The sequence below is a fragment of the Schistocerca nitens genome, chromosome 4 (assembly GCF_023898315.1).
Source record: "Schistocerca nitens isolate TAMUIC-IGC-003100 chromosome 4, iqSchNite1.1, whole genome shotgun sequence".
Lineage (NCBI taxonomy): Eukaryota > Metazoa > Arthropoda > Insecta > Orthoptera > Acrididae > Schistocerca > Schistocerca nitens.
This window is the reverse complement of record NC_064617.1, coordinates 437,878,880-437,893,813: the sequence shown is the minus strand read 5'-3', so window position 1 is coordinate 437,893,813 and position 14,934 is coordinate 437,878,880.

The following is a 14,934-nucleotide window of genomic DNA, read 5'->3' as shown; positions in this document are numbered from 1 at the left end:
TCTAAGGCCTCCGATTTATTTTGTAATTAACTAATCACCCGAAATCGATGAAACTGGCGTTACTTCTCGACGTAATCGCCCTGCCAACGTACACATTTTTCACAACGCTGACGCCATGATTCCATGGCAGCGGCGAAGGCTTCTTTAGGAGTCTGTTTTGACCACTGGAACATCTCTGAGGCAATAGCAGCACGGCTGGTGAATGCGCGGCAACGGAGAGTGTCTTTCATTGTTGGAAAAAGCCAAAAGTCACTAGGAGCCAGGTCAGGTGAGTAGGGAGCATGAGGAATCACTTCAAAGTTGTTCTCACGAAGAAACTGTTGCGTAACGTTAGCTCGATGTGCGGGTGCGTTGTCTTGGTGAAGCAGCACACGTGCAGCCCTTCCCGGACGTTTTTGTTGCAGTGCAGGAAGGAATTTGTTCTTCAAAACATTTTCGTAGGAAGCACCTGTTACCGTAGTGCCCTTTGGAGCGCAATGGGTAAGGATTACGCCCTCGCTGTCCCAGAACATGGACACCATCATTTTTTCAGCACTGGCGGTTACCCGAAATTGTTTTGGTGGCGGTGAATCTGTGTGCTTCCATTGAGCTGACTGGCGCTTTGTTTCTGGATTGAAAAATGGCATCCACGTCTCATCCATTGTCACAACCGACGAAAAGAAAGTCCCATTCATGCTGTCGTTGCGCGTCAACATTGCTTGGCAACATGCCACACGGGCAGCCATGTGGTCGTCCATCAGCATTCGTAGCACCCACCTGGATGACACTTTTCGCATTTTCAGGTCGTCATGCAGGATTGTGTGCACAGAAACCACAGAAATGCCAACTCTGGAGGCGATCTGTTCAACAGTCATTCAGCGATCCCCCAAAACAATTCTTTCCACTTTCTCGATCATGTCGTTAGACTGGCTTGTGCGAGCCCGATGTTGTTTCGGTTTGTTGTCACATGATGTTCTGCCTTCATTAAAGTGTCGCACCCAAGAACGCACTTTTGACTCATCCATAACTCCATCACCACATGTCTCCTTCAACTGTCGATGAATTTCAATTGGTTTCACACCACGCAAATTCAGAAAACGAATGATTGCACGCTGTTCAAGTAAAGAAAACGTCGCAATTTTAAGTATTTAAAACAGTTCTCATTCTCGCCGCTGGCGGTAAACTTCCATCTGCTGTACGGTGCTGCCATCTCTGGGACGTATTGACAATGAACGTGACCTCATATTAAAACAATGCGCATGTTTCTATCTCTTTCCAGTCCGGAGAAAAAAATTGGAGGCCTTAGAACTTGAATGCACCTCATAAAACATTCTATCTGAGCTTGGCCAAGGGCAGATTGTGATGACCGAGAGGTTTGGGACGAGTATTTCGGAAACTGCACGAGTTGTTGGGTATTCGAGGAAAAATGTGGTAAGTGTCTTCAACACATGGCGGAACCAAGGATAACCATATCCAGACGTCACGGGGTCGGGCGGCCACCCATCATTACAGATGACAGACATACTAGGTTCGGCAGACTACTAAAATAGGACAGGCAGCGAACTGTGGTGAAACTAACATCAGACTTTAATGCTGGGTGGAGCACAAGTGTGTCTGAACACAAAATGCATCGACATCTCCTGGCGCTGGGCTTCTGCAACCAATGACCCATATTATGTACCAATGTTAATGCCATGACATTGGGCAACTACGACCTAAATGGGGACTTGACTATCGGCACTGGACCTTGGTGCTGTGTCAGTGTGTTGCATGGTCTGATCAATTCTAAAATTTTCTTCAGCATGCCGATGGGAAGGTGTGAATCCGTCGTCTACCAGGGGAACAGCTCCTTGGCGCTTGTGCAGCTGAACCATGGGTATTGTGGAGCTCGTGCAAGGCATCATGAGGGCCAAGGAGTATCATACAGTGGTTACAGACCACATAATCTACTTCATGACGGTCATGTTTCCCAATGGCAGTGGTTTTATACAAAAAGATAACGTCCCATGTCAAAGTGCTACGAGTGTGTAGAGGAATACAGTGGCGAATTCCAGTCGATGTGCTTGCCTCCTCAACTCACCAAATCTGATCAAACACATGTTGTACGTACGTGCTGATATGATGCCAACTTCCTCCAATAACCTAACAAGTCCTCATTGCTTCCACACCACGACCTGTTGGCGCTCTTACCTGAGCCAAAGGTGGACAGTCCGACTATTGGACAGGTCGTCATAATGTTCTGGCTCATTAGAGTATCTCTATATTGCTACCACTGAATTTTATCTTCAAATTTAAATATTCCTTAATGCTGGCATGTTTTTTCAAACATTATTTCCTCTAAACACATTTTTCGATCAGTGTAATAGCATAAATTATTTAATGCTCTACAATGTTGCATTAATTATGTAGGCTTGGCTCTGATGTGAGGAAATTGATATACTGTGTATGTAGGTTGACGTTGTTCCTGATGGGGCTCTGCGTTTTTATATAGTTCGTTAGACAGCTTTTTGCAGTGCAGAGCCAGTACTCAACATACACACATCTAACAGCAGTGTATGTACTCTATTTGAAGTATATCACACTTCTGTGCCTTGCAGACATAGTTATGGCTTTCATTTTAATCTACTAAGCGTTGCATGGTACTGTCTCTTCTGTGAGGTAAACCCCATTTTAGTCTATGACGTTGGAGTCATCATAATACTTTTTAGAACCTTCCTTTATATAAAGTTTTTAATATTTACCATTTACCTCTATGTTTTGAAAAGCCAGATGGCAATGTGCCATATAGAGGCTTTATAATTAATGTATCCAATGGTATGTAAAACTGAATTAAAGTTGATAGTAGTACTGTTGATCACTTTGCCCATGTACACAGATGCCCTTAGTTGTTCATGTATGGAAATACCTGTACCATATATCTAGACTGCTAATGAGTCAAGCTAGCAGATGGTATTAAAAATGGAGTTGGTGATTTCAATATATGCTAAAGCCATTGTTGATGTGCATTTTCTGGATGCTATCAGTTATAACCTTGCTTTACATTGATATACTTAAATTTTTGCCACAAAAACTGCAAAAGTAGTAAGGGCATATGTTGACCACAGTTGGTATGTTTTCATTGCAAACCATTATATATATATATATATATATATATATATATATATATATATATATATATATATATACTATTCTTCTGGACATGTCCCATCGATTATCATGCAGCTTGTTAGTTTGCAGTGACAATGAAATTAAAACCCTTACATGCTTACAGGTGGTAACATACATCAATGGTGACAAATGAAAATGTATACCCCGACCAGGACCCAGGATCTCCTGCTTACATGGTACATGCTCTATCCATCTGAGCCACCAAGGACACAGAGGATAGTGCGACTGGAGGGATGTATTCCTGACATGCCTCCTGCAAAACCCACATTCTCAACGTATTGTCCTACACTACATTCCTATCTCCCCCCCCCCCCCCATTGTACTCATTACTTGTGGCACATTGCGATTCCTGTAACAGTTTGGGCACTGTTTGTCCATTCGCACAGAAGAAGAAGATGGTCAACTGGCCAGTGAGCCTTAACTATATATATATACTAAGATGGTATCTGTTCTTTTGGACATGTACAAAAGAACAGATACCATCAGCATGAAATCCAGCTAGTAAACACTTTATGATTTTAATCCTCTCACCTTGTCGTTGGGCTATCTGCACAAGATGAAAAATGTTATGTTAATTTCATCCATATCTCAAACAGCGATCAGTGAAAATGATAGTACCTGACTTAAGAAGCATAAGTTAGAATTGAAACTGTGAACCTCGATTTTGTAAAAAGGGTAAGAAATTGTTTAGAAACATTGTGAAACTGGAAACATATGGTATGTGTTAACATTTTATAATTAATGTTAAGCCTTAATGCAATGGCAGTAAGCCACTTAAATACTAATGACTCAGACACATCAGCTTATTTCTTTACCTTACTTTCAGCTACCCACATTCAGCTGCTTTTGGAAACTATCATATTTTATGTCTTTTAATAATGGTATTGCATCTCTTTTCTAGCTACTTTTACACAAAAGTAATAAAAATGTTTCTGTAAAAAATGGAAGTGGGAAATAAAATGTGTGCTAGAAACAAAAAGAAATACTTATTATAGAACCTCTTCCAAATAAAAAAAGAAAACTAACTAAAGATTTGGCTTATGGCTCCTAAGAGAAAATTTAAATAACAGTAGTCTTATTAAAAATATTGGAAATAGCAATTGCACAAAAGGAGAAAGAAGTTACAATAATTTATACAAATTACAGAGCATTGTTGTGACAAAATTGTGATCTTGCAAACAACAGACACTTCTGTGATGTAGAGAAGAAAAATAAAAATTACTTTTATGTATTCCGTATCTGGCAGTTTTTATTTCTTTCCTAAGATCTAGATATTCGAAATCAAGTCTGACTAGACATGAAGTTAAAAGAAAAAATCCTTATTTCGTAGATCCTAATGTACACACTATTATCATTATTAAACAAATTATTAACATAGGATAAAAATTAGTAAGCAAATAAATAACATTCCTGTTGCTATTCTTAATGAAATAGAATTAATGTATGTTACATTAGATATATTATTAAAATAATAACCAGATATTTTAAAAGACCATATGAAAGATTGTCATTATTTATTGGATTCTCAAATACCACAATATTTTGTAGGTATATTTAGTAAACAAATGTGTGCAAATAGTTTTCAATTAATTATAATTTTCGAATGAAAGGACAATATAAAATAGATGGTAATGTAAAATAGTTGTCTTATTTGTAACAATATATTACAATATGTTTTTCGGGTAGCAAAAATACAAAAAATTAACTGCCATAATAGTATAAATCAAAAAACATAATAAAAAAGAAAGAGAAATATTACTTCAATTTGTCTGCATGTACTTTTAATTGCTTGCCTATTAATTACACAGAAATTTTGGAAGGAAGTGAGAACATAATTTCTGTAAAACAGACTAGATTCTATAAAAATGATGACAGATATTTTTCTAAATCTAGTAGTTTATCTTCTACAATAACAAAATTAGGAATTAGGATTAGTAAAAACAAATAATATTATTCCTTTTGTATATAGAAAGAGAACAAATATTACCATCAAACTGTATCCATATCCAAGTAAAGAACTTTAACCTATTAATGCAGTATATTTACAAACCACTAAAAAAAGAACAAGAATTAGAAAGCAAGAATTAGAAAATGTGAAGAATATAGTTTATTGTGACAATATGTATTTAAGAGACAAATACTGAAATATTTTACTTAGGGAAGAAAAAATGAGAAAGGACAAAAACATAAAAAATGGTTTAAATGAAAATGGATACAATTTGCAATATGTGGAGAGCACAAAATTAATGCTTTTGCTGTAAATGATAAAATTAGTTTATATATAAAAGTGTTTTAGGTGAACAAAACGGAAAACCATCTGTATATAGTGTTAAAGGTTCGACTAAAAATAAGTTTGTGGAATTTAAGAAAAATAAAAACATTCTTAAAAATGAAAGATAACAGTTTTAAACATAAATTAGAAATTTTTATTATCCTCAATGAGACCAATTCAAGGAAATAAAAACAAATGGTTCTTCTATTTTAAATGAAGATTCTGTCCCCAGAATAATTAGTTTGAAAACATAATCAATTCTGGAAAACAGAGTATAATGTGTGAACAAGGAAAATAAAGAATTAATTAAAAATATAAAAATGGAAAAAATTAGGGAACGTAAAAAAAGTTTGATTAGAATTTTACAAAAGTATTAGATTTAATTATTTCCAACATATCGAGATAAGACCAGATATATTTTGAAATTCCAAAATAACAATTTATTTTTGTTCTAATTACTGGCTGGAAGAAGAAATTAGAACTAAGAAAAAGATCTAAATTACAAGATTAAAAATAAATGAGATAAAATTAAAACAACACAAATCAAGGATGAAGAGAGGCTTGAGCTCATTGATTAATTTTTTATGTATATTTTTTAATTGTTTCAAATCTTTATCATATATCACTAATATTTTCATTAAAAATATCTATCATTAATATTGGATATTTTTTTATAAATTCCAACTCAACTTGGTTTTAATATTTACAAATATAATAAACCCAAATATAATGAAGCAAATTCAATTCCCATAGTCTGCAGAGAAAATGGGTTAATATTGTATCCTTAATAACTAAATAATAATAGAAACCATGGTATTCCTGCAGTTTAATTGGTTATGTGAACATAAACATCCATTTCCCAAAGTGCTATATTTTTTGTTATAATTAGTGTTTCCCTTTGTTTTAAAATTATCTATTAAGTCTTCTGTGTTTATAAATGGAGGAAGATAAATATGTGAAGATCTTTTATAAACTTTACTAGAACAAAATGCATTACCAGGATACAACAGATAAATTAAATAGTTTTCAACATGAAAAATGTCAAGCAGAATATATGCATGTAATTTAATTTAAAAATGGTTCTACTAAGACTACAGTTTATGATAAAGCGATATGTGCATTTATAGAAATAGACTCAAGTAAATGTAGCAGAGACAAATAAATTGGAAAGATTATTAAGGCAATTAGAAAAGTAATTGTGAAGAAACGATTCAAATTGTAGCACAGAGTGCAAAATAGATAATAATACGTATTACAACAATGAATTTGTATAAGGATATTAAAAGCCTAGAAAAGTGGTTGAATTGGCTCTGAGCACTATGGGACTCAACTGCTGAGGTCATTAGTCCCCTAGAACTTAGAACTAGTTAAACCTAACTAACCTAAGGACATCACAAACATCCATGCCCGAGGCAGGATTCGAACCTGCGACCGTAGCGGTCTTGCGGTTCCAGACTGCAGCGCCTTTAACCGCACGGCCACTTCGGCCGGCGTGGTTGAATTTACAAAAGCAATATTTAGTTTTAATTTCTTGGTAATTTGTAAGACTTTCTTACCTAGAGGCAGATAAAAAATTTTAAAATTTAAATTATCTAAAGGTATAATAGATAAATAATTACAATGTCTGTTACTTTAATTTTTATTTGTTATTTTATAAGATTTTTAATTATATAAATATAGTATTTTACGAATTTTAATTAAACAAAAATTAAGTCAAAATATATCTACATGATGTTTTATTATAATATTTCTATTACCTATAGTCAGTTTTCTGTCTGTGTCATCAACGAACACTTGTGGGTTGTTGATTGATTGCGTTCATTTACATTGTGTGTTGTTATTTAACATATTTAATGTATTTGACATTTTTAGTATTTATGTATAATAAATTTAGTGTTAAATTTTGATAAATAAAATAAATTAAAGTTACAATAATAGTAAGTGAAAATAAAATAAAATAAAATAATTTTTATTAACCTTAAAATATCCTGAAGTAATTAATCAAAAAATGGGATGCAATAAAAACATGCTATCAGCACTTAGCATACACACTTACTGCTTGCTACAGTCCAGAGATAAAAAACCTACAAATTTCGAACACTAAGGCATGACATCAGAGGAAATCACCAGTGAATCCACTGTCTGTAGTTAAACATTAACACATGAATTCTTCTCTGGAATCCTCCAGTTGTATATTAGATAGAAAACTGTCCACTCGCTGGTTGTGAGACGATAGAACTACTGCAGCTCTAAACCTGGTTTTGTATCGTCCAGTTAGCTTATCAGACACAAAATTTGGGCACATTGTGCGTTTTGCAGTGCTCCAGATGATGAAGAGCCGGCAAAAAATAGAAATGTGGCCTTATACCATTGACTTATGTCACAGCACTGAAATATTATGTATGCATCGGTCAATTTTATGGAATGTACACAGCACTACAAGTCGATTTAGAGATGTGACACAATAAAAAAAATTGTTAACATGTCTTCATATGATTATGGCCTCTCTGTGAATGAAGTTGCCCAATTTCTCAGTGCATCAACATGGACTGACCATTTGCAGCCCATGCATATGACACAACATAAGAAAAATAATAGTCAAATATAATTTATATTATTAGACACCAACAACACTTGATGTGAAATAGTTTATTTCATGACCATTTCCGATAGAAACTAGGTTTCATCTGCATAATCTCAGATCTACAATGTATGGATAGAATAATGATAGTGTAGTAATCTACATGATTGTGCAACAGTTATGCACAAGCAACCACCGAGCGAGATGGCGTAATGGCTAGCAAACTGGGCTCACATTCGGGAGGTTCAATCCTGCGTCTGGCCATCCTGATTTACGTTTTCTGTGATTTCCCTAAATGGCTCCAGGCAAATGCCAGTATGGTTCCTTTGAAAGGGCACGGCGGACTTCCTTCCCCATCCTTCCCTAATCCAATGAGACCGATGACCTCGCTGTCTGGTCTCCTACCCCGAAACAACCCAACTCCAAGCAACCATATTATCTTAATAATAAAACTTAGATACGTTCCATAAATACAGGGTGAAGCGAAATTCGTGCACTCGTGCTTCGCAGTGCGACTCCTCACAAGCCAGAAATAATAAAATGTCCCTCACAAAATATCGTACCGCAAGTACTTCCGGCAGAAAAAGGACGTTAAAGAGTGGCAATCTGGCAACACTGTAAAAGCATGTATGGTAACTACCTTTGTCATCAGGTATGAGTTGCTCAGATGGTGCAGTGGATGTAGTTCTGGGTTAGCATGCAGGAGGTTGAAAGTTCAATCTTGGGTCAAGGCATATGTTTTTTATTTGGTAAATGTAGTCCCGGTGGTACGGTATCTGGCATCTTAATCATCAACAGCAATTCCAGCAGGTCCTCTAGAAAACATTTGCACTTTCATACTACAATCGTAGAAGTGGAAGATTGGTCACCTTTGAAACAAGCCCTGTACACGTCGTGGGCGCTAATTTATTGGCACCACTTCATCAACTAGATGCGAAACCTGTTTTCTTTGTACCCTTCTCCAGTAGTCTACCGGATTAGTACCAACTATTATTCTTGCCTCGTTCAAGTCCATTACATTTCGTTAGGGCCTTATGTTACCAGTAGCACTAGCGACGTGCTTTGCGAATAATGTCGAAACTCGGTTACTATTTGTATGTGTTACCACCATGGTCCCACTAATTATGCCTTTCAACATCTGTCGATGGGACTGTAGAAATATCACGTGTATTACCGTTAGGGAAACAGTGTAATTCGAAACCCAATATTTCACAATTAGCAGTGCCGGGATTAATCATGCAGAACCATATCTGTCAGAGGGGTCAATGCGTGTTAGGTGGAATCGTGTGCAGGACTGACGTGGGTGTCTTCAATATGACAATGCGCACCATTGGTGTGAGGTTAACCCGCATGTCACCCACTACTGTAGACATCAAGTTTGCTTTGGTATCAACCTCTGTCCACCTGACAGGGACAGTTGCTAGTGGAGTAACACGCCCATGACAGACTCCATTTGTACACATATCGTAATTCCTTCGTGTGTTATTCTAAAAGAATGTGGATGACATATGTCATACACATACGATGAATATGTGGATATGCTTCTGGTCCGTGGAGAATCTGATAAATGGGTTGGTGTCGCCGCTAGTGAATGTGGTGCTAAATATCATGGTCGACGTCATCCAGGTAAAAACGTATTTCGTCGTTTGGGGCCATGCCTTCAATAGACAGATTCTCTCCTTCCACCATCGCATGACAAAGGTCGTCCACGGACTCGCCGTACTCCAGCTACTGAGGAAGCTATTCTGGAGGTCACACATCAAGAACCTCAACGAAGTACACGTAGTGTAGGAAGGCAGCAGCGTGTATCGCAAAGCATGGGAGTTTATATGCTGAGCGAACATGGCCTGCACCCCTTTAATTGTGCTTTCACGCAACATCCTGCAGATCGCCATCAGAGGATGCAATTCTGTGAATGGTTCCAACAACAATAGGAAGCCAAAGATAACATCGTGGACACCGTAATATTGTCGGACGAAGCAGTATCCACTCGTGAGGGTGTCTTCAATATGACAATGCCCAACATTGGTGTGAGGTTAACCCGCACGTCACCCCCCCTACTGTGGACATCAAGTTTGCTTTGGTATCAACCTCTGTCCCGCAATATTTGGCGACAGGTGTTTGGGCCCCTACGTGCTGCCTGACTGGTTGGCTGCACAAAGGTATCATGCAACCCTTTCAAACTACCTGCCTGATGTGCTGGAAGATGTTCTGCTACATGTTTGTCAGAGGATATGGTTCCGAAATTCCACATTCTGGAATTAATGTGCGACAGTATTTGGACAGAACATTTCCAGGGAAATGGGTAGGACGTGGAGGTCTAGTTGCATGCCCACAACTTTCATCTGACCTAAATCCCCTGGATTTCTTCCTGTAGGGACACCTGAAGAAGCAAGTGTACTCTAATCTGCCAACGAATGTGTAAGAAGCGGTAGCGTGTGTTGATGCTGCTTTTGTTACTTTAGAACCAGCTTTGTTGCGAGGAGTCCAGAACTCGTTAATGTGGTTATTATTATTGTCACTGGTTGTTAATGTGCGACATCTTAGCTCTCATATTACATGGAGTATAAATGACAAGTAGATGTGTTTTTGTACTGAGCTATCACCTTTAGCATCTCGAAATTGATATTGTTTTTGTAGTTATTCTGTTGTATGACAGTCCATTTGTTTCAACTGTCTATTCCCTTTTTGTTATGTTCAGCGTTAAAAATGTTGTAAATTTGGGACACATTTGACCTAAGTAATGGTGTATGTTACAGTATGAAATGTTAGAATGAAATTAACAAATAAAATAAAAATGCGCCACAACCCAGGATCGAACCTTCGACCTTCTGCATGTTAACCCAAAACTCTACACACTCCACCAACTGTACAACAAAACCATCAACTGCTAACAGAGTCAGTTACCATACATGTGATTACAGTGTTGCCAGATTGCCACTCTTTAACGTCCTTTTTCTGCCGGATGTACTCGCCCGACGAAATTTTGTTAGAAACTTTTTTTTTTAATCTCTGGCATGTGAGGAGTCGCGCTGCGAACACCGAGTACGCGAATTTCGCTTCACCCTGAATAATTACGCATCAGTCTCGTTGACATACTCACCACATGCTCCAGCACCAAATATAATAATACAGCTCCACCCTGGTTATTCAGGTATATGACACTTATTAAATAAAATATCCGTAGTACCAAAAATTAGTATGGGGCCAAATTAGGTACACAGTTACATAAGAAAAGATAAAGCGTCGACAAAATCTCAGAAAGACTGAGCCGATGTGCATCAGAATCCTGTTAAGTGGTTTCAAGTATTGTTGCCAAATAGCGCAACTGCAATAAGGCAATGATGTGTACAAAATTATTTCGGAAATTGTACTAACGAACTATTTATATTAAAAATTTCAGAGCCAGGTTACAAAACGAAGCTATAGACAGCATCATAGTTCCAAGTAAATAATAAACACTGACACCAATCACAACGCAAAACAAGTTCATAAGAGGCATAGTGCCAAACAGATCACAGATACCTATGATTATTATGTTTAGGTATAAAATGTACATCATTTTCGGCTCATACCTAGAGCAAGAGAGGTGTAACTGAGACCCAGAACGTTGCAGCACACCAAAAAGTGGTTCAGATGGCTCTGAGCACTATGGGACTTAACAGCTGACGTCACCAGTCCCCTAGAAATTAGAACTACTTAAACCTAACTAACCTAAGGACATCACACTCATCCATGCCCGAGGCATGATTCGAACCTGCGACTGTAGCGGTCGCGCGGTTCCAGACTGAAGCGCCTAGAACCGCTCGGCCACAGCGGCCGCGCAGTCAACCAACTTACGGTAGTACTGGGCACATTCTTAGATGCAATGTAGTCGCATAACATAGCACAACAACTGCAAAATGCGAACTAACGAAACAACTGAATAAGACTGGATCCACGAGAAAAGTTATAGGTATAGGCGGTGAATAATCAAAGAAACCAACAGCCGGGTGGTGTGGAGGGAGGTGCGTAAAGGAAGGGCGGGTCGACATGATAAAACTACAGACAGGAATAAATTTCCAACAGAATAATAAATATTGACATAACTCAGAATATAATGTAAGTTTTCCATAAACGTATATAGCTCATTTATATAGAGATATAAATACTGGAAAGCTCATAAGTATACCAAAAGTAATTATTGTGTTACATAATTGACAGCCAGTAAATCGAAATATATGGCCATAGTTAAATAATGAGTACATATCAAGATATATCGTAGGCATATAACGTAGTATAACAGCTACAGAAGCTATCTAAAAAGAACTGGAAATATTGCATTTATGAAAACATTATAACAGTGGGTGGCGCTTTTGGAAGGCAACCACTAACTGGAGGGGGGGGGGCACAGCGGCTGTAAAAGAGGGGAAGGGGGAAGGGGTCAGAAGGGAGAAGAAGAGGTGTTGGAGGAGGGGGTGAAGGATGGGGATGCAAAATGGTCTTTGTTTGAGAATATCGCCTAATATATATCAAACGTAGACTGTAACTTAACGCTAGAATGGTAAGAAAAGTCTTTTTCATCCATGCCACAGTTCGCAGCATAAACCACATACATGCCCAGGCATAGGTTGGTGGTTCAGGATGTTTACCTTACGAAAGTACCGTGTCCTGCTTATAATTTTTCTCCTTAATCTAGTCTTACCCAGTTGTTCTGCTGATAGGGACTACACAGGGTGATCCATTGATAGTGACCGGTCCAAATATCTCACGAAATAAGCATCAAACAAAAAAACTACAAAGTACGAAACTCGTGTAGCTTGAAGGGGGAAACGAGATGGCGCTAATGTTGGCCCGCTAGTTGGCGGTGCCGTAGTTCGAACGGATATCAACTGCGATTTTTTAAATAGGAGCCTCCATTTTTATTAGATATTTGTGTAGTACGTAAAAAATATGAATGTTTTAGTCGGACGACTTTTTTTACTTTGTGATAGGAGGCGCTGTAATAGTCACAAAAGTGTAAGTACATCTACATCAACATTTACATCTACATCCATACTCCGCAAGCAACCTGACGGTGTGTGGCGGAGGGTACCCTGAGTACCTCTATCGGTTCTCCCTTCTATTCCAGTCTCGTATTGTTCGTCGGTATGCTTCTGTGTGGGCTCTAATCTCTTTGATTTTATCCTCATGGTCTCTTCACGAGATATACGTAGGAGGGAGCACTATACGGCTTGACTCTTCGGTGAAGGTATGTTCTCGAAACTTTAACAAAAGCCCGTACCGAGCTACTGAGCGTCTCTCCTGCAGAGTCTTCCACTGGAGTTTATGTATCATCTCCGTAATGGTTTCGCGATTTCTAAGTGATCCTGTAACGAAGCGCGCTGCTCTCCGTTGGATCTTCTCTCTCTCTCTCTCTTATATCAACCCTATCTGGTACGGATCCCACACTGCTGAGCAGAATTCAAGCAGTGGGCGAACAAGCGTACTGTAACCTACTTCCTTTGTTTTCGGATTGCATTTCCTTAGGATTCTTCCAATGAATCTCAGTCTGGCATCTGTTTTACCGACGATCAACTTTATATGATCATTCCATTTTAAATCACTCCTAGTGCGTACTCCCCGATAATTTATGGAATTAACTGCTTCCAGTTGCTGACCTATTTTGTAGATAACTGATAAGGGATCTATCTTTCTATGTATTCGCAGCACATTACACTTGTCTACATTGAGATTCAATTGCCATTCCATGCACCATGCGTCAATTCGCTGCAGATCCTCCTGCATTTCAGTACAATTTACCATTGTTACAACCTCTCGATACACCACAGCATCATTTGCAAAAAGCCTCAGTGTCCATTGAGAATGACATACTGCGTTCTGCTATCTAGGAACTCTTCAATCTAATCACACAATTCGTCTGATAGGTCATATGCTCTTACTTTGTTCATTAAACGACTGTGGGGAACTGTATCGAACGCCTTGCGGAAGTCAAGAAACACGGCATCTACCTGTGGACCCGTGTCTATGGCCCTCTGAGTCTCGTGGACGAATAGCGCGAGCTAGGTTTCACACGACCGTGTTTTTCGAAACCCATGCTGATTCCTACAGAGTAGATATCTAGTCTCCAGAAAAGTCATTACACTCGAACATAATACGTGTTGCAAAATTCTACAACTGATCGACGTTAGAGATATAGGTCTATAGTTCTGCACATCTGTTCGACGTCCCTTCTTGAAAACGGGGATGACCTGTGCCCTTTTCCAATTCTTTGGAACGCTACGCTCTTCTAGAGGCCTACGGCACACCGCGTCAAGAAGGGGGCAAGTACATGGTATCACGTAACATTCCGCCAGTGCGGACGGTATTTGCTTCTTGATACAGTACCCCTGTTAAAAAGGACCGTTTAACAATTGCGGAAAAGGTCGATATCGTGTTGATGTATGGCTATTGTGATCAAAATGCCCAAAGGGCGTGTGCTACGTATGCTGCTCGGTATCTTGGACGTTTAGTTACTGTCGCGGCTAATCCGCACATCAGTAGCAGACAAACTGCGTGAGAATCGAGAATCTCAAAAACGTCGGTGTTGAGAATGCTGCATCAACATCGATTGCACCCGTACCATATTTCTATGCATTAGGAATTGCATGGTGACGACTTTGAACATCGTATACAGTTCTGCCACTGGACACAAGAGCAATTACGGGACGATGACAGATTTTTGTACGCGTTCTATTTAGCAACAAATCGTCATTCACCAACAGCGGTAACGGAAACCGGCATAATATGCACTACTGGGCAACGGAAAATCCACGATGGCTGCGACAAGTGGAACATCAGCGACCCTGGCGGGTTAATGTATGGTGCGGCATTATGGGAGGAAGGATAATTGGCCCCCATTTTATCCATGACAATCCAAATGATGCAATGTATGCTGATTTCCTACGTAATATTC